Source organism: Porites lutea, chromosome 14, assembly GCF_958299795.1.
Source record: "Porites lutea chromosome 14, jaPorLute2.1, whole genome shotgun sequence".
Lineage (NCBI taxonomy): Eukaryota > Metazoa > Cnidaria > Anthozoa > Scleractinia > Poritidae > Porites > Porites lutea.
In genome coordinates, this window is record NC_133214.1 from 13,418,550 (window position 1) to 13,444,041 (window position 25,492).

The 25,492-nt window shown below is 39.8% G+C and overlaps 1 protein-coding gene and 2 pseudogenes across 1 annotated transcript in view; 2 read left to right on the forward strand and 1 right to left on the reverse strand.

The window, feature by feature from the left end:
* LOC140923964 (uncharacterized) overlaps positions 1–25,492 on the forward strand; it is a 103,401-nt gene that overhangs the window by 41,323 nt on the left and 36,586 nt on the right. The gene's annotated exons all lie outside the window — the stretch shown is intronic.
* Positions 4,632–25,070, forward strand: LOC140923962 (uncharacterized; annotated as a pseudogene).
* LOC140923963 (dermatan-sulfate epimerase-like protein) overlaps positions 25,067–25,492 on the reverse strand; it is a 28,244-nt pseudogene continuing 27,818 nt past the window's right edge.

Below are 25,492 nucleotides of genomic sequence, written 5' to 3' on the forward strand. Positions count from 1 at the left end.
GCTGTTAAAGTTAAAAATTTATGCCGGCCTTGTACCCTTAGTTTCAACAAGCGGTTTTTGAAAAGTACCTCTGCACTTCCGGAACATTCATCCTACCGCCTGATCAAATAAAAATGCAGTGGACCCCGCTCTATGGACACCCATTTAATACGTGTTTGTTGCAACAAAAAGCTCATATTTTTTTCTTTAAAAAAAACGGCTTAATACAGACACCTAGATAATACGGGCACAGGGGCATGTCCCCTTTGTGCCTGTATTAAGTCGAAGTACCACTGTATTGTAAATAAGCAACTGGTTGCCTCCCGCCAGTTGGGTTTTTTAATCCTGTTTATGCTGTATTTGAATTATTTGTTTCTAAGCATTTGAGTGGAGTGCCTGTAAACTAGCTGGATAAGCTAAGTGCACTTTCTACAGTAACTATAAACAAGCCGTTAAACCTTTAAACCTGTATGTGCATATGTGTGTTGTTCAACCTTGCGTGTAAATATGAAGTCGTTTTCTGTGATCCCTCAAATGAAAAATCTTAGGTACTTAGATGTTTAGAAGAGTGTAATAAAACTTTAGCAAAGCAGCCATTTTTGACACGTGATGAGGACTGAGACTCATGATCTTCACCGGCGTTTCGCGACACACATGAGCAACTGAGGTAGTGCTGTGATCAGTTCAGTGTTCCGTAGGTAATATAGAGGCGACGAAGGCAGTTACGTTTATACTATGGTACAACAGTAAATTCGTTGACCATGTTTTACCTTTTTGGATGCATAAATCGAGAGCAATGACCTTCGCTCCATTGTCACCTGAATACCTTCCGTAGGGAAACTTTTAGACTGCAAAACAGTCGGTTTTTTTCTCAAAATCAGTAAAGAAATCGGTAAAGCGTGGCGTAAGAGCCTAACACGAGTCTCACACGCCCGTAGGGCGTGTAGGGCGTGTGAGGCGAGAGAGCTCTCTGTTTTCAGCCTCGTTTGACTGCTCGCGCGTACTTGAATACGCAAAAATACGGACTGTTTTGCAGTCTAGGAAACTTTTATAGCCTAGGATAACTTATCACTTACTTTTATTAGTTCCTTGCAGAACAAAGAAAACTAATTAAAAGAACTGTATATCAGAGGCACCTAACAAGATTTTCTGTACAATAACTCAGTCGAAGGAGCAAATATTGATGGAAATTTCTAAAGCTGGCCGAGTAAGTCTAAAAATTATTGGATAACCGTTCCATTCGTCCAAGATATTCGAATTTTTTCTACTAATAAAGGTAGGTTGTGTGTTTTACATTTTATTACCAAGATATTGCGGTTGCTGTTGAAATTAAAGGTGGTCTTAAAATTTCGGTATTAAGACCAAAGATACCCTAGAATCTTTTGATGAAAGTACGGCGAATCCCTGTCCGAGAACGTTCGACCGGACCCACCAGGGTAGCTAACAGTTTCGAATGCGACAATCGGCTCCTGAATGCGATAAAAAAGCCATTTAAAACTTTCAAGACGACTAAAGTTCCCCTAAGACAACCGAGCAGGTCAATGGTTTTCACATGTTTTAGGTCAGCTCCACAGTAGGGAACTTAAGAACCACGACGAAGTTCACGACGACGACGTCTGTTGACTGGGAAAGGACTGGAACGAGAACGTCAGTTTCGGCGAGAAAAAGGAAGCTTAAGATGCAGTCGATCGGTAGGTCGACGACGACGACACCGAATGTAAACAAACATGTAGAAGTAGTACAACTGTGATGTTTGTTCGCAACAAAGTTTTTTCGCAAAGGCGTCTTTTAAGACGATGCAAGATCTTATTTTATAAGCCGTACGTCTACTTTCATTGACGATGAAGAATTTTTAGTGTTGTCTGACCTTTTCGAATGGAAAAATCTCTACTTTCCGTACGATGGTTATTCAGCTTTCAACCTGAATAACATGACCGAGTCCGAGTGTCTGTCAGAGTTTAGATTTGGAAAAAGAGACATTCCGATGCGATAGCTGTTTTCCATATAAAGTTCATTTCCTCTATGTTAAAGATATATGATTTGCCTGACCTAAATACGTACAAATAAATTTGTCACTTACGAGTTCGGTCGCTCGGCCTGCACAGCTCAGTGTTGTCTTCGAAGTAAACACAATTCATCAGTCAAATTTTCAATCAACATCGCTTGTTAGGAGAAAAAAGAAAGGATACCTGGATGTACGAGGTGAAAAAATACAAAGCCGTTAAAAAATCGCTTTAAAACAGGGAGTTATACCTGCCGAAGCTTGTGGACTGCACGACGACGTGATTCTACTGTGTTTGGCGTCGTCGACGACACCACGACGACGAAATATGTTAACCGCGCTTGCGCAGTGCACGGTATCTCACTTCCGGTCGTCGTCGACAAAGTCGTCGTCGTGGTTCTTAAGTTCCCTATTATCCAAACCTGAACCCATTTGAGTCACTTCTCATGTATTTAGAAACATTTGGTTGTATTACAAATAAACGTATCGTGATCAGTCTATCGCCCCAGTGACCGATTGCGATCGAGACGATTAATGGAACACCTCTGATACCATCGAGACGATTAATGGAACACCTCTGATACCATAGGGAACTATCCTTACCATTGAGCGACCGAAACCCTTGAGTAGAAGTCTTGGGCTCGTTTCCATATCTCCCGTTGAAGTCCTGATTTTTTTTTTTTCAGGCTTCTTACACAATTGTAGAAATTGCATTCACAACTGCGAGGATCATTCTTTATTTTGATATTACTCTGTATCGTCTCGTGCTCCCTTAGGGTCCCAAACAATCGATACCAGCCTTTTAACTAAGATTATATGCAGAATGCTCATAACATGTTCATAATATGGAGATAATTACAAACGGTTACACATACAGGTTGTGTGGGCTTCCTATGATTAGAGAAGCTTGCCCTTTTCTCGAAACTCCGGGTAACTTTTTAATCAGTATTAAATCATAATTTAGGGAATGAATGCGCAGGTCCTAGCTAACAAAACCAGCCTATTATATTTTGGTAATGGTACGTAGCCATATCATATCTGCAAAGCTAGTACAGCTGTAAAAACTCGACATTTAGGATAAACAACAACAGCTATGTGGGCCCGTTGATTATCGGGACTTTTGAGAAATGGGCTTTTGCATGCACCCTTAGCAGTCTTTAATTAACAGCTATTTAAACTCTCGATTAAGTTATCTATGCGCCCTGTAGTGTCTTCTCGTCAGAGGGTTGTACATTTGCGTAAATTTAATTCTTGCACATAAAGTTGAGATCTTCGTTGCTTGCACAAACCTTTGCCTGTAACTTGTAATCTTTTACCACATTGTCAGCATATGTGTATTGTCTGATTATGCTATAGATATAATATCTCTGAAAATTGAAGGCATGTAGTAGAATTAACTGTTTTTAAAATTTGCATTAAGTGTTGATAAAGGGGTCAGTTTCGAAAGAAACTGTGGTGTTGCTCCAGTGGAAATTAAAACGCGCAGCACATTTCGTCAGCTGAGTTGATTCAGTAAATTTGCCGTCATTCAAAGATTCATAATTGATGTTTCGAGTGATAACCTTTCATTAGAACTAATGAAGGAATTGTTGATTGTGCTAATGCAGCTTTTTGATGAGAACATGGTTTATTATAGATAAATGCGCACGGGGACTTGAAAACTGAAAACTTGCAGCAATGTGGTAAATTCTTATACAGATCAAAAAAATCAGGAGACCCAACAATGATTTTTTCGCATGTGAGAAGAATGGTTGGGCCACTCGGAACCGTGAAAGGCTTTTTTTTCTTCTTCTTCTTCTTCTTCTTCATGTGTGTGATCAATCGCCCGTCCAACCAAAAGCCGTAGCAATTTCATGCGCTTGTTTCCCGCTTTAGTTGTTTGTAGCGTCCTCACTTGACAGTTACTGAACAGAAAAAAATTGCGGTGTTTTGCTGTAAACAATTTTTTTAAAGAGATCAACAGTTTGAAAAATGGTTCGAAGCTCTCTCTAGTATCGAAAAGTCGAGCTGTGTTTAAAAAAAATGATTTCGTATAAAAACTTAACACAACGTAGGTTCGCTCGTATTCAATTCTTTTCGAATTTCTTTATAAACCCTAAAGAAGGGTCAACTTGATACACATGAATGTATGACCCGGCTAACGAAGTCTTTCTGGGAGCAAAACTTATTCAGGGAGTTTTTATATATCTCGTGGTTCAGTTTCATCCTTGGTTTAAATTTTGTTTCCTTTTGTTTCAAACTCATTATCATACATTATCATACCCGAAAACAAAACACAAAAGAAAATAACATTTAAACCAAGGATAAGACAGGCCATTTCCGAGTTTCCCCGAGCCTCTGTATCAAAACGAGGTTAGGTGCTCAACCTTTCTTGTGGAAATGAGTTTTATTTGCATGAGAATGAAAAATCATTTCCATATCAAAGGTTGAGCACCTAGCCTCGTTTTGATACAGAGGCCCGGGGGAACTCGAAAATGGCCTATTGAACCACAACATATACGCCAGTTTACCCCTCCCCCTCCCCCCCGGGCTGTGACCCTAGCTGCAGATACACGCGCATTTTTGGTGGTCACGCCACGGCACGGTAAATTATTCGCTTTTGTTTTCACAGTTTTTCCCTTCGTCGTTCAAGCAGAAGCTCTCTGTAATGAGCTTGCAATCTGAGTGAAATCGCAAACAGTACTACATCATTTGCATCAAGTATACAAATCGAGTATCTCCTTGTAGTAAATACCATTTCTTACGACTACAAAAAAATGGTCCATAAATTCGCATTGAAATTACATTTTTCACGGCTCTGGTAGTCCATTTGGTTTCGCTTGTCGCCTTCAACATCCACAGGTCTCCAGGAATGGGTAGCTCAGTAGAGTAATTTCTTGGTGAGTAGCCTGTTCCAGCGTTCAGACGATACAGGGTGCGAGTGGAAAGCAGGGAGAAAATAGCAATTAAGCGGAATCGAAAGAAAAATTATTTTATGAATCGCAAGATGAGGGGAAGGGGTGGGAAGAGAAGGTGAATTAATTACAACATGGATCCGTCCTGCTTTCCACTACACACTTCACAAGTCACCTTAGCTATCTACATCACACCGCCGTCCAGTTGGTACAGTTAAGGGACTGCATGTGCAATAATTATCAGGAAGGGGGGGCGGGCCTAAAACCAGAGGGGAGGGGCATTACATAAAATTGCTGCCAAGAAAGGGGGGGGCTCAAAGTAAAATCACTCATTTGACGGAGGCGGGGGGGGGGGCCTTAAGTTTTATTCGAAATGTAAATAAAATTAAACGCAATAAAAGATTCTCAATACAGGCATCATGATAGACTTTAACAAATATCAACACGAACAGCTGTTAAACGATTATTGAAAATATTCCATCAAAATGAAAAGTAAATTCACAACTGATCAATTTTAACCCGTCTTCTAATTAATTGAGCTGATCCTATGTAAAGCAAAAATCATGAACTTGTTTTTCAGCTTCCCCCATAAAACAATGGGAATCAAACAGATCTCGTAGACAAGCTTTGTCGGTTTTTGATGTGACAAAAAGTAATGTTTCTTCATCGACTGAATCGATTTGCAGAATTCCATATATATGTGGCTCATAACAAAGTTCAACAGGCTCTCCTCCCAAGGATCTAAATATAATGCAAGCTCTTTTTCGTCTGTTATTTGAAGCGTTCATTCCCCTGTTCTTTGATTTTTTTTCTCTGCACCTTTCTCTTTCTGGCTTCAGAAATTTTAGATTTTGAGCCAATGTGGTAAGCACCCCGGTACTTAGCAAATGCTTTGTCTAAATCTTCAACCAAGCGATCAACATCCTTCTCGATACTAGATGTTACATAATAACGTTTGTCATTATTGAAGCTGTGATGGCAGCTCAGTCCAGTTTTGAGTTTACCAGTGTGGTGGGAGGGGGCGGGGGTGCGACGTTATTTTTAACATAACAGAGGGGGGAACTAACTTTTTTTGTTTTGGAGAGGGGGGGGGGGGGTACTGTCTAAGTTTTTGCTAGATAACTCTAGTTAGTTTTTCAGCCCCCCCCCCCCCCCCCTCCTGATAATTATTGCACAGTCCCTAAAGTCGTGCTTCAACGCCGACTAGCCTGCGTGGCAGGCGCAAGGGCCGTCTTCATTTTGAGACGGTCTGTTTCCCTTAATCAAAATCTGCGGGGTATTTGTTGTGAATAATTTTCTTAAAGAGATAAACAGTTTGAAAAACGGTAAAGGGCTTTATCGAAAATTCGAGGTTATCTCTTAAAAAAAAAGATTTCTTTTATAAAAACGTAACGTCTGAATTAGGATTCGCTCTTATTCAATTCTTTTGTAAACCCTAAAGAAGAGTCAACTTGACTGATACACATGAATGTATGAACTACTAAGGAAGTCTTTCTGGGAAAAAAACTTATTCAGGACGCCAATTTACCCCTCCCCCCCACCCCCGCTCCCCCCGGGCTGTTATTCATGGATTGCGTGAGCAACAAGTGAAATAAAATAGCTGCCCATTTTTGGTGGTCACACCAAGGCATGGTAAAGCATCCGCTTTCGTTTTCACAGTATTTCCGTTCGTCGTTCAAGCAGAGGCTCTCTCAGCAACAGCCTGCAATCTGAGTGAAATGGCAAACAGCAAGTACATCATTTACATCAAGTATACAAATCGAGTATCTACTAATAAAAAACATTTCTTACGACTACAAAAACTGACAATCTGGGTGGTGGAGTGCTAATGACGCATTTTAGGGTAGAAACTGAGGTATGTACCATTTGGTCAATTTCAAATCTTAAAATCGTTCAAAACGAGGGCGACTAGGAACTTTTTTGGCAGCAAAATAATCGCTCTTTGTAACCATGAGTTGAGTGTTTTAGCTACGGTTCCGTGAAAGATAACATAAAAGCTTTATCTTGACGTAAAATGCAACCAAATTTTGGCCTACTGCAATAGTTCAAAATGTTCAGCCCAAATTATGCATGATCCTACGTGCGATGGACGTGAGATAAGATTGAGACTAAATAAAAGAAAAAGACGTCTAAAAGTTAAAGAATGTAAGAGAAATGTTTCTGTTTCTTCAAGCTTGACCACCATTAAGCGTGTCGTCAATATTCAGGCACGACGGAAGTTGTTTCGCATAGTAGTGTGTCACTGAATTTTGGTGTGCAAACAGTATATGGCTTTCTGTAGTGCTATTAGAAGGAGGTTTATTAAAGAATGGTGACGAAGAAGAAAAAGCCCCTTAAATTGGGCTGAACCGGGAAGGAAAGCAAGCAAACCCCGGGGGGACCTCCCTTAATAAAATGATTGCAGTGTTTATGATGATTTATCGTAGACTCTTTGGAGTTTAACTTGTGACTTATGTAGTAACGCTATCTACAGTGCATCTAGTTGGAATTATCGTAATGCCCTTGTGGGGGTATTTGACGTCAATGAGTCATTCAAATAAAAGGAACCACTAGCGTGTCAACTGAATAGTCTATCGTGATTTCAGTGTCAGGTGCCAGTTGTTGTTGTTTTAAACTTTAAAATTCAGACAGTGTGCTTCGAAATTCTGAATAAATTTAAGCCACACTGGAACTCCTGTCACTGCAGAACACAACCCTCTGAGAACCAAACGGTCTTGAAATATCAGTTATACTGAAGGTTAATTAGTATAGGTAATAGCATGATTTGTAGTGATATTTGGCATAAATACCACGAGTGATATTTCGAAATTGTTATACGTAATTTCACAAGCCGTTAGGCGAGTGAAATGTGAGACAATTTTGAAATTTATGCCAAATATCACGTACAAATCATGCTATTATTTGTTTATACCACTACCCACAAAAGGTTTGTAATTTTCACATGTAGGTATTTCAAATTAAGCAGAAATACCACTGTTCTAAGCCAATCAGATTGCAGAAATTTCTCGTGTAGTAGTATAATGTATTTAACTATACCAAATGACGGCAGTGTGATGCATATAAGTAACGTGACTTGTACAGTGTGTCGTGGAAAGCAGGACCGATCCTTGTTGTAATTCACCTCCTCTTCCCATCCCCCTCCCCCTAGAAAAAAAAAAGTTGATTTAAGAAGCAAAATATAAAAACCACTTCAGATATAATATTTCAACAAATTCTTAGAAGGATCGCATTGGTCTGCCGACGTTGTGAGGTTAAAGCTAATTGTGTTATGCCTTTTTTGCACTTGTGCTCTTGATGTAATATATCAAACATGAGATGCAGTGTTTCATCACCAGATGAAACACCGAGAAGAGAGTTGAAAATACGACGCGCAGCGGAGTATTTTTGACGAACTTCGAGGTGTTTCATCTGGTGATGAAACACTGTGTCGAATGTTTGATATTTCTTCTCAAACAAAATCATTTTTGAAGGAGAAATTAAGGATGCAAATACTAAGCAGTGTTTCATCCGATTTCCAAACACTCATTAAACATTAATTTCCTTTGTATTTTCTTAATGAATTATTAATGAGTTTGAGAAATATTATGTTAATACTCATTCAGACATCCACGACAGGTATGGGTGACCTTTTATTGGGGACCTGTCATTGTTTCCTGCATTCAATTAAGAGAGACCTTCCAAGCAGCTCCTACACTACCCTTTTATTGTATAAAATATTAGTTGCTGTTGAAAAAAAAAGTCCTGTCGCAAAAATATAATGATATAATGGGGACCTCCCTTAAAAAAATGATTGTGCTTCTTCTACCCTATTGGAGTATAAATTGTAAAGTGGTACCGCTTACGGTGCTAAAATGTAACATTCTCAATTATTCAAAAAAACTGTTATGCGAAAAACATGTGTGGCTGAACTTTCATAGCACGTCATCGACCTACGGCTTCAGGTTACAAAAAACTATTATGTAGGCGTAATATGAAGAAGAAATACTTGATTAGCTGCGGGTCAACGAGCTGAGTAGGTCGAATACACTGACTGTGAAAATATAGACGCCATTGCGTAGTTGACATGCTGCTTTTTTTTTTCGATTCCCGCCCGCTTATTATTTTCTCTCTGCTCTCCTCTCGTGCCATTCTCCGCTCATCTGAACGCCTGAAACAAGCCAGTACGTGCCATGAAAATACTTCACTGAGTAATTGAGGACGACAAAAAGGGCCTGCAGATTATTCTTGGTCAGCGGTACTCTATTAACCGTATATCAAGGTTTTTCCCAAAACCGTCCACATTCTTGGGATGCTTGTGTTGTACCGACTAATATGCATGGTATATGGCCGCGAGGGCCCTGGTGTTGAGTTCAAGGTCCGTCTGATGTCACAGTAATCACGTGAAAGCATTGTTCGATTCGCAAGCACACGTAGTTCAGGGACACAGGTTCTGTTCCAAATATGAGACTTTTCTATTCGCCTTGCCGGCCGGTAATCTACGCGATTGTTTTTTAAAAGCGCATTCGCTCTTACTCAGTTCCATAGTAACTCAGGCAGTCAACGTGATGCACATGAATGTATGAATTAATAACTAAAAGGTGGTGTTCAGTTTTGGGGTACAAAAATTATTCAGTGATTTTTGGGGTATATAGCTTTTTTGTGCGTGTATTCTTTACGTCCAACGCGAATTCTCGAATAGGCCAATTTACCCCCTCTTCCTCCCGACCCCCCGCCCTGAGTATGACCCGTGGATAGCGTTAGCTGCAAAATATGCGCATTTTTGGTGGTGCAGAATGTGATATCATCTCGTGGCATGTTTAAACATCCGCTTTCGTTTTCACACCATATTTCCCTTCGTCAGTCAAGCAGACGCTCTCATTAACAGCTTGCAAATCGCAAAAAGTAAGTACATCATGTACATCATTTACATCAATGCAAGTACACAAATGTAGTAAAAAACAGTTCCTCAAGATATTAAGAGCAAGCAGTACCCTGACAATCCTGGTGGATCGGCTACTGCTCCACGCTTGACGTATTTTACACTGATTTGCTGATTTTAGTGTAGAAATCTGTATCATTTGATGTTTCAGACCTTTAAAATTGTTCAAAACGACGTCGACTGACAACCTTTTTTGCATCGATAGTTAAGGAATAATACCGGTTTGTAACTATGCGTTGAGTATTTTTGTCTACTTTCCGCGGTGCCGAAAACAGGCTGCTTCTTAACGCGAAGTGTGAATAAATTTTAGCCTGCAGCAATGATTGAAAATTTTGAACTTGAATCATCATAAATGTACATGAAACTCCTTCCTGGAATAAGTAAACGTTAGGTAACTTACGAAGATACTGTTCACAGATCGATTAAGGGACAAAATGTAAGAAAACGATAACGTCCAAATGCTAAAGAATTGAAGCGATGTGTTCCTGTTTCTTTATTTGACTTCCATTGAGAGTGTCGGCAATAGCCAGGCATAACGGTAGTTGTTTTGCATAGTAATGACTAAATGAATTGCAAAACAGTATGAGAGTCTCCTGGAGTATTTAAGATATCAGCTATTTGAAACGGGGCGTTTTAAAAGAAGGTTATGAAAACAGTCGACAGGGAAAGCAAGCGAGCGCCAGGAGGCCTTCCTTACCGAGCAAATGACTAGCTAAATGACTGGAGTGCTCCCAGCATTTTGGGTATAACTTGTGAAGTGGTACCTTTACGATTACTAATATTTGACACGACAGAAGCTGGAGTTGCCGTGGTACCTTTTTGGGGCATTTGACGTTAAAAATGAATTTTGGTCTTCAAAACTGTATAAGGCTCTCCTTTAGTTTATAATTATAAAATATATGTTTTTTTTGAACTGATAAATTAAAGGAAGTTGACGGAGAAGAAAGAGCCCATTAAATTGGGCTCTCAGTTTTATTTGTCCGACCCCACCCAGGAACAGTCACAGCAAAACCCGGAGGGACCTCTCTTACAAAATGATTGTGCTTCTTATACCCCACTGGCGTACAAATTGAGAAGTGGTACCGCTTACAGTGCTAAAATGCAATATTCTCAATTATTCAGAAAACTGCAATGCGAAAAGCATATGTGCACCGTAATTTTTAGGGAGTTATTATAACTCCAAAAATGGAGTAAAAATGTTAGGTACAGGATAACCCCTTTTTGGGGGTTATTTTAACTCCTAATTTAACTCCGAATTTGGGGTCATTTTTACTCCTGAAAAAGAGTTCTTTTTACTCCCGGTCTGGAGTTAAAATCACTCCGAAATGGGGTTACTTGTACTCCTTACATGGGTTGTTTTTACTCTTTTTGGAGTTAATTTAACTCTGAAAGTGGAGTAAAAATTTTAGGTACAGGATAACTCCTTTTTTGGGGTTATTTTAACTCCTCAATATCTGGGGTCACTTTTACTCCTGAAGAAGAGTTCTTTAAACTCCTCTTTGGAGTTAAAATAACTCCACGAAAAATAACTCCACTGTAAGGAGTTAAATTAGCCCCACTAGAGGAGTTATTATAACTCCCTGAAAATTACAGTGTGGCTGAACTATCATAGCACGTCATCGACCTACAGCTTTAGGTTACCACAAAAAATTATTAAGAAGGCGTAATATGAAGAAAAAATACATGATTACCTGCGGGTCAACGAGCTGAGTAGGTTGAATTCGCTGAGAGTGAAAATACGGACGCCATTGTGCAATAATTGACATATTGCTTTCTTTTTTTATTCCCGCCCGCTTGTTATTTCCTCTCTGCTCTCCACTCGCGCCATTCTCCGCTCATCTGAACGCCTGAAACAGGCCAGTGTACTTACCATGAAAATACTCCACTGAGTAATTGAGGGCGACTAAAGGAGCCTGCAGACTATTCTTGGTCAGCGTTACTCTATTAACTGTATAGCGAGGTTTTTCCCAAATCTGTCCACATTCTTGGGATGCTCGTGTTGCACCGACTAATAAGCATGGTATGTGGCCGCAAAGGTCCTGGTGTTGAGTTTAAGGTCCGTCTGATGTCACAGTAATCACGTGAAAGTACATGCAAGTGATGCAATAATCATTGTTCGATTCGCAAGTACACGTAATTCAGGTACGCAAATACTGTACCAAATATAAGACTTTTCTATTCGCCTTGCCGGCCGATACTCTATTTACCCAGGAAAATGAAAGCAGGGCCTGATCTCGGCTTAGTGTGAGACGAGTTGTATGGAAGATACGAATGTTAGCAAGGTCTAGAAATCCATGTAAATTAAGTTTATTCAGGTTCCACTCCAGTGCATGGTTTTTGTATTTTTATACGATGTCAGGCATGTTACGTCGCTTGTCATCTAAAAGCTTCAATAGGCTTCAAACTCCAGAGGTAAACTAAGTTTTTCAAGAGCCATAATTATGGCTCTTGGTTTTTTTCATTATTTTCCTTTGCATATCAATTGCCTTAGGTCATTAAACACGGATTCAATACCCGATTGAATAATAGGACTTGGAGCAGTCGTGACTGTATACATTTCAGGTTGAGCGTTGTGTCACGCATTACTGTTTTCATTGTATCTTTGAATGTGAATACAGCCTTCTCTCTTCGCTCCTCACCATTCGCAGGCTAATAATTGTACCTTAGCAACTGTGAATAAAATCGATGAATTAAATATGAGTATTGTTTACTGTGTTGTTCAATTCAGTTTCTACGCTCATGATCCGCAGTAATTCATTTTTTGACACTGGGACTAAAAGGGCTTTCTCTGATTCACCTACACAATTATGAAAGCGGTTCTCATCAATCACATCTCTAAGGTAAACCCACATGTTCGCCCGCACTTCCTAACCATCGGTTACTGCTAGTTTAGTAAAATCTAACTAGTGGTCTATTATCAATGCTGCACTCTGATTGGTTGAGTTACTACTAGGCTTGATGTTATAGCCTACTAGTAGCGAAAAGCGGGGGTTTTTGGCGGCAAAAAAGGTTTAAAGTCTAGCCTTGACTAGCTTAAGTTGTTTTGTCTCGATATTTTTTACCAACTAGTTGGATTTTACGAAAACAATAGACCTTTTTACCGATACGGCGGCCATATTGAATTAATTCAATTTAAGGATTATTATAGGATGCCCAGGGGGCATGAGCACATTTCGTTTGTATTTTCGAGCGCTTTTCGGAATATTTTTCTTAAAGTTTTCTTAGAATAAGATTGTAATGGGAAAAAAGATCCTTGTGCCGTGTTTGGATGAAATAATGATCGCCTTTTCCTAGTTTAGTATTAGAAATATGGTCTTTCACTGTATATTTCTCAGGAAAAAGGCGATCATTATTAAATCCAAACATGGCACAAGGATCTTTCTTCCCATTAGAATCGTATTCTAAGAAAACTTTAAGAAAAAATGTCCCGAAAAGCGCTCGGAAATACATACGAAATGTGCTCATGCCCCCTGGGCATCCTATAACACTCCTTAAATCGAATTAATTCAATATGGCCGCCGTATCGGTAAAAATGTCTATTATTGCTCTCGCCCTTATGGGACTCAGGGCCCATTCGGGCTCGAGGAATAATTGTTTAGTAGATTGTGGAAGCGGTAAGCGGAAGCAAATGGTGAAAGTAATGCAATAAAATGTCCTGTGAAATATGTAATTGATGTGGGTATTTTTTTGCCTTAAGGTAAGTGGTTTGAATTACGGCGAAAATAGAAACAGACGTCACGCACAGGCATGCTAAAAGAAAGATCCTGTTTCCGCTTAGACACCCTGCTTCCCTTGGTCATTCGATCGGTAACTCTGTAATCATGCTACAGTTGTTATCTTAGCCTTCTTCGTTAACAGTAAGTACATCATCTACAAAAAACTGACAATCTGGGGATGGAAAGTTTAACAGAAAGGTTTTTTCAACAACCCTAAATTGTTTAAATATACGTGAACCGGCAACGTTGGTAACAATAGCTGAGGATTACTCGAAATACATGAATCGAAGGACCTCGCGAAGGACTTCGGGCGAACGGCAAGAAGTTGAAGAGGAAATAGGGAAAAAATATATAATTTAAAACAAACTTAAGCTATATAAAGAAGCAAAACAAAACTACAATAACTAATTTAAAAAAAAGACTAAACGTTTTGTTACCACTAAGCCACGTGGAACATATTGTGAACGCAACGATAATATTTTATTGAAAGGCTTTTCCCTAGAACTTTCGCCAGCGCGCCCTGTATAAAGTTGATCGCGCCCCATTAAGCAAGGATTCAAAGATACCTTTCAGAAGAATGACTGCTGTTTTGACGCTGAAAACCCAACGTAAACTCATTTTTACGCATTTAAAGAACAGATGCCGAACTAAGCCGATACGGTACAACTCTTTTGCCATGAAAACGTGTTTTGTTACCTCGATTTTCGCTCATATCTTCAGGGTTATTATCAAAAATCGCTTCCATTTGCTCTTAAAAGTACTTTTACATTCGAAATTCATTGCAAAAAGCACTTAATACCGTAAAACGACCTCAAAAAAACCGAAACCGATAGAAATATGACCAAAGCGTTGACACTCTTCGGTGTTGCCTGGAAGCACAAAATGCTCCTTGACGTCACACACTAGATGACGTCAGGGCGGACACCATGGCGATATATGCAAGTAAAGATGGACCGGCCGACTTTGCAGGTCGCTAACACCACGCGCGGGACGAGTGCTTAGCGCGCGACGAGATTATAAACCTCGAAAGGCCAGGCGCCTTTGGCGCCTCACTTCGCGCGCAATACACATTTGATTAATCATTAATGTGTCCGCCAGTTGTAGCATGACGAATGAGTTGCCTGTTTCTCATGCACAGGAATATCAATGTGCAAAATAAGTCTGGGCTTGCAGTACAGTATGTGGCTCTATAAGTATTAAGAGGATCCTATTTGAAACAGGCCATATTAGCAGAAGGTGCATGTTGAAATAGGAAAAGGTCATTCAGGAGCTCATAAGGCTCCTAATTCTACGGCCCATCATTTTCCTTAAAGTTCACCTCACTTTTCAGTCTTTTTTACTCGGCTAACTCGAATAGTTCGATCCAGTTCTCCGCTTTCCCTTCAGAGTTCGAGTTACCTAGATTCTTCTATATACATGGGATATCGCGCAGCTGGGAAACAGTAAGGTCAGTCAAAATGGCCGACAATTCATGTGATATAATAGGACAGGTGAGAGTGAAAACAATAAAAATGCCCCATCGTGCCATTGGCGACCTGTGACGTAGGTCAAAACTGCCTACACTATGGGGTTTACTGAAAACTCAGTTAAAACTCTGAACATATAGACATTTGGCTTCCTTTGGATCTGTTTCAGGTACATGACTTCATAGTGAACGTCACTTATGCTGCCGTCATATCTCCTAACCATACCATAGCAATCGACTTTCAATTTTGTTAAGGGGTGTTTAAAGTTTATTGATTTGAATAATTGAGCTACTTTTTGTTACAAATAAACTGTCCGCAAATAAAAAGAAGAGTTTTTAATAGTCATAATCATTGTTTAAAAATCACAGAAAACTTCCCTTGGGAAAAGGAATCCTAACCCTAAGCCCCCCACCCCACCCCCTGTACGATGGAGGGTTAAAATGACTCGATCACGGTTATGCGCAGGCGCATCGTTTGTCGCAGCTTCAGAATTAATTTGTCGGGTCAACACTCATTTCGAAATCGCCATTACTGGTACAATCATTGAAAATCGTTCCTTTTATTTCGACATCCGTCGCTTTGGCTGGCCTAGTTATACTTCGGCAGTGGTGATTAACGTGTGGTTGTGTTGTTTGACTGGTTACGTTCTAAGAAGACGCAAAAATTAATGTTTTGATCGTGGAGGTTCAGAATAGCATCGTGGCCGTCCGGCAACAGGCCGTTCTCAAGAGTCTTTGGAGATAGAGAAGCTTAGCCTATCGATCTGGTATGGTTCTAAGAGTAGTGTGCACACAAAGAATACACGACACTTGGAAAGTGGTTAAAGGCATGAGTTCGTTCAACTTTAATTTGATTTTTGACTCCGACCTGTAGTTATATGCAACTTGAAATGTTCCTTGTATCTTTGCTTTACGATCGTATATGTTTAAGAATTGATGTTTTTAAAATAAATTATTACCTGAATATTATGTTTATAATCTAGTTTCTCCATGTGTTCTACTCGATAACATTTGTTTTGCGGAACACTGACCCGATGCAACGCGAATGAATTTGTTCATTTGCTGAGAAGCAACTGAAATTTATGCTCAATTAAGGATAATCTTTATACTCATACGTTGTGTGTTTTTGTCACCGGTCAGGTGCTATTTCTGGGTTTATATAAGGCGAACTGAGAGAACAGTAATAAGATGTTTGTTTACAAATTTTGTTTGCCGATCGGTGACTGCTTTGTTAGCGTGGGTACGACCTCGTAAAATACACGTTGGTAAACGTTTGTTTCAAAGCAGGATAGGGCTGTAAATCTTATTCTTATCGGCTGCAACATATATCTGAGGAGTAGCAAAGATTAAACTTGAATTATGGGGATAAATAAAATCAAACCAAATGCCCGGAAATACTCTCGCGTCGCAAACAATTAATTTTAATTTTGTAAATTTACTTGCGTGCATCTAACTCGCTTCCGATTGGTTTAAAAACAATCAGCTACTGTCAGAACTCACACTTGCGCATTATCGTGAACCAGTCCCTTTAACATATCTAACTGACAGTCTCAAATTTTATGCCATAGTTCTAAGCAAAAATAGTCATTTTCTTAAAAACCTTCTACTTATCGTTTGGGTTTTCTGTCTAATTGTACTGTTGCATCGTATAACAGAGCTGAAAAATGCAAGGAGCTCGATTTTTGGCGTTCAAATTTTTGAACAGCGAAGTGTCTAAATTTTCGTACGGTTAGTCCGTGTGAAGGTGTGAAAGGAACACATGAACGCAAGAAATTTAAACTAGTCGAAAATTCGTCCGGTGCCTTTAAAATTTTAAGATGATGAAGAGGATTATAACAGTGTGGGGAGACTGCATTAAAGAGAGCTCCAGAGAGAGCTCAGTAAGTCATTGATAAGGCGACATTTTAAATATTATGCTATTGTTAAAATTTCAAGTCTTCTTTTAGTTTATGTTTGATGGCTTAATGTTGCTTTGTTAAATGTCAAAGAAAGGTTATCGAGCTGTAGAGTTTTTCGAAACGGGAATGTAATTTCAACACTACCCTTGTTAGTTATTTTCGTTTTTAGTGCCCCTTGTTTCTTTTATGATTCTTTGGTATAAATTAATATGTCTCTTTGAGTTGATTTGCTAACACAAGGGATTATTTTCCCAAAGGTTTCAAGGACCAGAATTCTATCAAGTATGTCCTTTTCCCAAGAGTACTCCAAAGAACAGCTGAACTACTTCAGAATTTGTTATGCAACAACTGATATTCTCACCGAAGGCCTGAGAGAAATCTTTAAACAAGAATGGGACAAACAGTACAAATTAACAAAAGGAGAATGGAAAGACGAGCCTCGGAATGGAATGGACTTTTATAACGGAGAGTCTGCCCGAAACCAAAGAAGAAATGCTCATCTTTTAACCACGATGCAAAACGGAAACATAGAAGAATGGGATTGCACAATGCTTTTCTACGCCATTCTTTTCTCCGATTGTGTTGGGCCCAGTCTTAGCGCAACTGTGAGGATGAACGTAGATCATCTTAGAAATTTCAGGAACGAAGAATTTGCTCATATGAAACAAGGTAGTCTCTCTGACACAGATTTTCAGAATGCTATTAGCAAAGTTGAGGTGGCATTTCAAGTGCTTGCTCTACACACTGTAAAAATTCAAGATTTAAAAAATCAGAAAACGTTTCCGACAGAAGAATTACAACAGATCCTTAAAAAGGTTGATGACCTTAAACAAGAAGTTCGAGAAAAGGAGGATCGACGCCAGGTCCTTGAAGATCAGCTTCACAAAGAAACGCCTTCGTTTTGTATTCTCCCTCCTAAACCTTCACATGACATCGGTGGTCGTGAACGCGAGGTGTCAGAAATAGCCCAGCAGTTAAGAGAGCTAAAAGAATCCAGTGACAACAAGCTGAGTTGTCTGTACATCTCAGGGAATCCTGGAAGTGGCAAATCACAGTTAGCTGGGCTCGTAGCTAAGAGGTACTTTGACGAGATCAAGGAAATATCAGGCAGTTCTTTATTTGTGATGACCTTAAATGCAGCTTGTTCAGATTCACTCTTTGAGTCATATGTCTCATTTGCTCGCCATTTAAAGTGTCCAGACTATTCGGTTATGGAAATCCTCAGCTCCAAGGACTGGAAAGTAGAGGAAAAGATCACTTATCTTAAAATGCTTATTGCTGTAAAAATTAGCTGTTATACATCTTGGCTACTGGTTGTTGACAATGTCAGCACCATGTCCTCTATGCATGTCCATTTACCACAGGCTGGAATCCAGACTTGGGCAAGGGGTCAAATGCTGATTACAACTCAAGATATTAGGTCAATCCCCCAAAAGGCTCTTTTGTTAATCACATCTCAGCAAGCAAAGGTATGGAGCCAGACGATGCCTGTTCCTTATTGGCCAAGCTATCTGGAATAAAAGATAGCGAGATAGTGAGAATAGTGGCACAAAAACTAGACTATCAACCACTTGCTTTGCAGGCGCTGCCGTCTTTGTCAAAGGGATACGACAGGACAAAGAATCGAAGCATTTTGGCTGGAACAAATACCTGAAGATGTTAGAAAAAGGCAAAAGAGAAACTATAGAGGATACACTCGCTTATACAAACCCAATTTACCCAAAGTCAATGACACAAGCAATTAAGCTAGCCGTCGAAACACTAAAGAGTTCTGACGCGATTGTGAAACACCTTTTCACTCTACTCTCCCTCTGCGCACCACAACAATTAAACGTGGACGTAGCAATTAATTATATCATTAACGTACTCCAAGACTTTCATGAAGAGGACAAGGAACTAATACGTATGAAGTTAAGAAATTGCTCACTTTTACTTTTCGAAGATGACCAAGGTGGCTACTTCATTCGTGTGCACCAGGTTGTGCATGATACTGTCAAAATTATGATGAGCAATTGTTCAGAGATTCAAACGCCTCAAGTCATAAATGCCGTTATTACATCATTTGACGAATTTATAGACGCTGTTCCACAATTAAATATCAGACTGGACACCATACGTCTCGTTCCACATTTAAAGGCCATAACCATGGTAACCGACGAAGTCTTTGTAAAAGAAAATTTTCTTCAAGTTCACGATAAAGACATTTCAGAAAAATGTGAAAACCTTGCGCATATTTGTAAAATGCATTGTGAATTTAACGTGGCCAAAACATACTTTGCCCATTCACTCGCCATCAGACTTGAAAAGCTCGGCCCTGAACATGTTGATATTGCAAGAAGCTACAATAACTTGGCTTCAATTTACAAGGACCTAGGTGACCTCGAGCAAGCCAAGGAGTATCAGCAACGTTCTCTAGCGATTACACTGGACAAGCTCGGCCCTGAACATGTTGATGTTGCAACAATCTACAATAACTTGGCTTTAATCTACCAGGACCTAGGTGACCTCGAGCAAGCCAAGGAGTATCAGCAACGTTCTCTAGCGATTAGACTGGACAAGGTCGGCCATGAACATGGTGATGTTGCAACAAGCTACAATAACTTGGCTTTAATTTACAAGGACCTAGGTGACCTCGAGCAAGCCAAGGAGTATCAGCAACGTTCTCTAGCGATTGAAATGGACAAGTTCGGCCCTGAACATGTTGATGTTGCAACAAGCTACAATAACTTGGCTTCAATTTACCAGGACCTAGGTGACCTCGAGCAAGCCAAGGAGTATCAGCAACGTTCTCTTGCGATTACACTGGACAAGCTCGGCCCTGAACATGTTGATGTTGCAACAAGCTACAATAACTTGGCTTTAATTTACCAGGACCTAGGTGACCTCGAGCAAGCCAAGGAGTATCAGCAACGTTCTCTAGCGATTAGACTGGACAAGCTCGGCCATGAACATGGTGATGTTGCAACAAGCTACAATAACTTGGCTTTAATTTACAAGGACCTAGGTGACCTCGAGCAAGCCAAGGAGTATCAGCAACGTTCTCTAGCGATTAAAATGGACAAGCTCGGCCCTGAACATGTTGATGTTGCAACAGGCTACAATAACTTGGCTTCAATTTACAGGCACCTTGGTGACCCCAAACAAGCCAAGGAGTATCAGCAACGTTCTCTAGCGATTACACTGGACAAGCTCGGCCCTGAACATGTTGATGTTGCAACAAGCTACAATAACTTGGCTTTAATCTACCAGGACCTAGATGACCTCGAGCAAGCCAAGGAGTATCAGCAACGATCTCTAGCGATTAGACTGGACAAGGTCGGCCATGAACATGGTGATGTTGCAACAAGCTACAATAACTTGGCTTTAATTTACAAGGACCTAGGTGACCTCGAGCAAGCCAAGGAGTATCAGCAACGTGATCTAGCGATTATACTGGACAAGCTCGGCCCTGAACATGTTGTTGTTGCAAAAAGCTACAAAAACTTGGCTTCAGTTTACCAGGACCTAGGTGACCTCGAGCAAGCCAAGGAGTATCAGCAACGTTCTCTAGCGGTTACACTGGACACGCTCGGGCCTGAACATGTTGATGTTGCAACAAGCTACAATATTTTAAACAACGACAACGGCGACGGCATCGAAAACAGCAAACAAGCATAGGTTTATACTAGAAAAGCAACAGCTTTGCATGTGCATCACGCCTTTTGTACATTTCTTAGCCGTCGCTGCATGAGTACGACGTGAAAGAGCCTAATTTCACGTTTTGTCTAGGACGGGAACACAAGACAACAACTTTCGTTTTCTTTTCCTGAACTTTGATACAGTCTTTTAGAGTTTAACTTCAAAAGTTATTTGCCAATATTTGACGAATTAAACGAGATGGAATAAGCTTAATAAAGAGGAAGCGAGAACTTACTTTTGTAGTGACGTTTTTGTAGCCGTCGCCATCGTTGCTGCTTAGGCTTCCTATTGCTTTTGTATAATTGGAGTACAAACAAAATGTATCAAGCAAATCAAAGCAATCGCACAGGCTGACAGACTCACGTGAATTTTTTTGCCCTGTTAAGGGAGTACACCCCCGGCAGCCAGATGCATTGTCCATCCAAAACATATAAATACTTACCTGCAGGTTGACTTACCGCGATCTATGTAAAGTTATAAAGAATTAACCATTATTAACTTCAGGCATTGGCTTGGCCTTCTATACGTTTTAGGGAAAAATGGCATCCCCTCCTGGTATCAGAATTTCTCACCATCTCCCCTTTCCTTTTGAAAACCTTTTAAGATATCTCTTTTTTATCGTGGTATTGTGGCTAGCTGCGTGTGATCGAGACGATATCAAAAATTATTTATGTTCCTCTGCGTTTCTACTTTAAGTAGGTATAAAAGCAGCTAAACTCGGCCCTCAATTCGAAAAGGCCTTCGTTTGGTCAAAAATTACGCTTCTAAGCTTTTGCTTAGCACGGCAGCGATAAAACTAAACTAAAAGTGACTTGTCTTTTCAGATTTCACTATCTGAACAGTCCTAGTCTAAGAAAAAGAATTACAGTTGACTCCCGATAACTCGAACCTTCCGCTGACTCGACGTAATTTTTGTTTCCCTTCATATCATTTCTATACAATTTTCAACATAAATAGATGGTAAACTTGGGTTAATAATAATGCAAGTATCATTTTAGGTTGTAGTAACAATTTTTTATATCAAAGGGTTAATTAGTTGTCAGAAGAGGGAAATCGCGTGACTTCATAATTCGTTAATTTCATGCACACTGACGGCACTGTAGCAAAATATCATGAGGGTCTCAATGCGGTGTTGGCTTTTATTTTTATCGACTAAACTTTTGGCTCTTTTACGGCTACCGGTTAATTTTTTTAAGTTACAGTTAACAAAAAAGTTAAAAATTAATTTCTTTTGTTTCAAAGAGTTAAATATTTATGTATTTTTTGAGGGTCTCAATGGGGTTAACCGATAGGCGTAAAACGGCCAAAAATTTAGTCGATAGCCGTAAAAATTGAAAAATTTTAACCGTTAGCCGTAAATAGGGTAAAAAAAAGTTAACCGTAAAAGAAATTGTTCCCTAGATTTGCTACTTTTTAGGAAGGTACTTAACTCACTTATGGTTGCGTTTTTTATTTCGCCGCTAGTGTGGCTCCGTACGCACGTTAGGTAAAGCGCCTTTTAGGTAAAGACCAAGACGCATTTCCATTTCCGCCGTTCTCTCGGGGAACTAATTTTTTTTTCCATAGCGAAAGTGTGGCTTCTTTCCGGGGATTAATATTTGCGATTTTCAGGAGGTCGTGCCCTCGAAACACTAGTGAAACAACACGAAGAGATCTCACTGTTTGTAAAACAAGTTGCCGATAAACAACATTTCCCTGTTTTTCTCTGAAGCTATGCCTATGTCCCTGCATGGCGTCTTCCCACGCAATTTCGGTCAAGGCATTTCGGTGGCGAACTCGCTCGGACCACGTGACCCGAAACGCATTAGCCGCGCGAAATAATAAGGCCTACGGACAAGACAAAACGGCTGACAGTGGTTCCGTACAGTCCTTCGCTATCATTAAAAACACTGGACACAGGAATTTTGTTATCGGCCGTTTTCACACTAGAGCTAGAAATGGATTATCCGTCTGAGACTAGCCTGTGTACAGTCTCCCCCTTTCCGACAGATACCCCCTCTCCGATTTTTTTTCTGAGGGGAAGGGGCGGTTGTACACAGGCTATCTGGAACGGATAATCCCGTCTTCAAACTGTCCGTCAAAGTTGAAGGATAAAGTCAGGTGGATTGTTCATGCAAAATTAAAACTATTCCATGTTCAAATTAAGACGTATTACCTATCTGACGCGAATCATCAAACGGATAACCCGTCTCACACGAATAATCCGTCTTTAGTGTGAAAACGGCATTTCTGTTGTAATGAATGTCGCGCCCCGGCCTTGAGTTAGGCGTTCGCGTGTATGCTTTGCTTTTTCACAAAGATTATTTTTAAATTGACTATTGACATTTTTATGTGTAAAATAATATTAGCAGTGGAATACTTCATAAAAAGTATGATCTATCAAATGTATATGTTTATTTCATATCCCGAGATGATCCTAAGACCTTTATTTTGCTTTATAAGATACAAAAAATACAGGTTAATAAATATTTAACTTTTTGAAACAAAAGAAGTTAATTTTTAACTTTTTTGTTAACCGTAACTGAAAAAATTTTGCCGATAGCCGTAAAAGAGCCAAAATTTTAGCCGATAACCGTAAATGCCACCACCCCATTGAGACCCGCTTTTTTGCATCTTTGAAGCAAAATAGAGGTCTTAGGATCATCTCGGGATGAAATAATTTTGAAAAATTTTAACATTTGATAGATCATACGTTTTATTAAGTATTCCACTTCCAACATTATTTTGCGCAAAGAAATGTCAATAGTCAATTTAAAAATAATCTTTGTCAAAATGCAGAAGCAGACACGCGAACATTCAACTCAAGGCCGGGGGTGCGACATTTAAGCAAAAGAAAACGTTTTCCGTGTTTGCATAGCCTGATATAAACACGAGAGGGGTTGGGAGAATTCGAGACAAATCCACTCAAATCCGGATATTTTTGAAAACGGAAATTTTCGAAAAAAAAATACGCCCCCATATGTCGCATGTTGCGTATTTGCGTATCCACTTGAAAACGCTAAATTATAAAAAAGATGGAAATACGATCGCATCCCCTACAGAGCATGCGTAATGCTACGAGCAGATGATGCATGAGATCATTGTACACAAAAACCTCTGTTTTCGTTCATCTAAACGTGAACGAGAAGCCGGCGTTTTGAAAAATCTCACCTCTGGGAGCCCGCGTTTTAAAAACTTACCCGTTTTGGTGACCGAAAACGCCGTTTACTAGTAGAGGGAAGGCTATAACGACGAAAAAAAATGTCCGTTTTAAAAAATACCCAAATACATGTGGACGGGGCCTTATAAATAAACAGTAGAAGCAGGAGCCCATATTCCGGAGCGAGCAACTTCCATGCGCTCTTGTCATGGCGCTTTCACGGACCAGTCTATTTTTAGAACGGTTTTGGCGCGAATTTGAATATCTTTAAATTCCACAAACCAGTCAGCAAAACCTAAAGACCTAAAAATTATATTTTTTGCCTTTTAATAACGTTTAGTTTTCCTTTTTGATATCTTAGGCGTGTTTCAAACGTCGTGCTACTGCCGTGCTAAGCTAGCTCGACTGTAGCTCGGCCGCAGCGCGACACTAGCACGACTTGGTTTCAGACGTCGAATTTATTTCAATCGAATAGAACGGCTGTTGCCGAAAACATAACAAAAATAAAGAAACGGTTTAGCAGACTTTTAAATATATTTTAGTGAATTTATAATTTATGACCTGAGTTCGGCTCGGCGGTAGCAAGACGTTTGAAACCAAGTCGAGCTACTGCCGTGTAGCACAGCAAGGATTGCTGTGCTACACGGCAGTAGCCGACTTACTTTCAAACGTCGCGCTACTGCCGTGCTAAAGTCGAATTTAATTCGATCAATTGAGTTCGGCACGGCAGTAGCACGACGTTTGAAACGGGCCTTATACATCGAATACGCTCATAGACGTGGTGAGGATTCTATTTTCGCGGGAAAAAGTGTCCTAAAATGTGTCTAAAAATAAAGTGGTCCGTAAAAACGCCGTAACACATGCCTAAAATGGGAGTTGCTCGCTCCGGGTTACAGCTCCTGGTAGAAGTCATTTTCCCGATGAGGGTCAGAGGTTCCAGTGAGTCCGTGTTTTGTCTTTACCTGTATTTAATGGCTAGCGAAGTACAGTTTCTCTAACAAAAAGACAGTTGCAAAACACTTTTGATTTTCGAGATGAGTAGAGAAGGGAAGAGTGACGTCACACAAAGTCAAATTTGTGAAATTGTGGTATTGGATGGCATATTCACAAAGATTAAGTCGAAAAAATCCCTCTTACCAATAACCATCCTCTAGCTAATAGGGAAAGTTGGTTTGTTCTGATGACTCTATACATTTCCCTCTAAAATTGGCTTGGATTGTAACGTTAGCGATCCAGGCCTATTTCAGAAGGATTTATTCGGAATCCCTCATCGGCGCATAGCGTTGCTTCACCAATTTCCCTGACTACTAATTTGAACTAACACGCTGATTTTTAGCAAGTGAACATTTTTCATCTTGTTCTTTCTAGATATGCTAACTAATCCCTTAATTTCACAAATTTCTTGTTTTTCAAGAGGACTTTATGTCCTCTGAGTTGTTGTGACGTCATCTGTTCTCTTCTTTGCTGATCTCGTGCGTGAAACTCAATGACAACGTTGTCATTTCTTGGTTTTGACGGAGAGTTGGCAATTCCTCTAGAGCGACAAACACTATATGTATGACTACATGACGGCTTAACAGCTAGAAGTACAGAGAAGAATTGACCACTATATTAACACGAAATTAAAGAAACGTTCGTTCACATTTGTCAACAACGTTTAGTACTTAACACAAAACACCAAACACGAACGACACAGACTCGTTTACCGAAAGTATATATGGATTTGCAGTGTCTTTGGACATCAAACGTAATTGAACAATGTTTGGAAAAATGCATCTGTGCCTATCATGTTATAAAAATCCA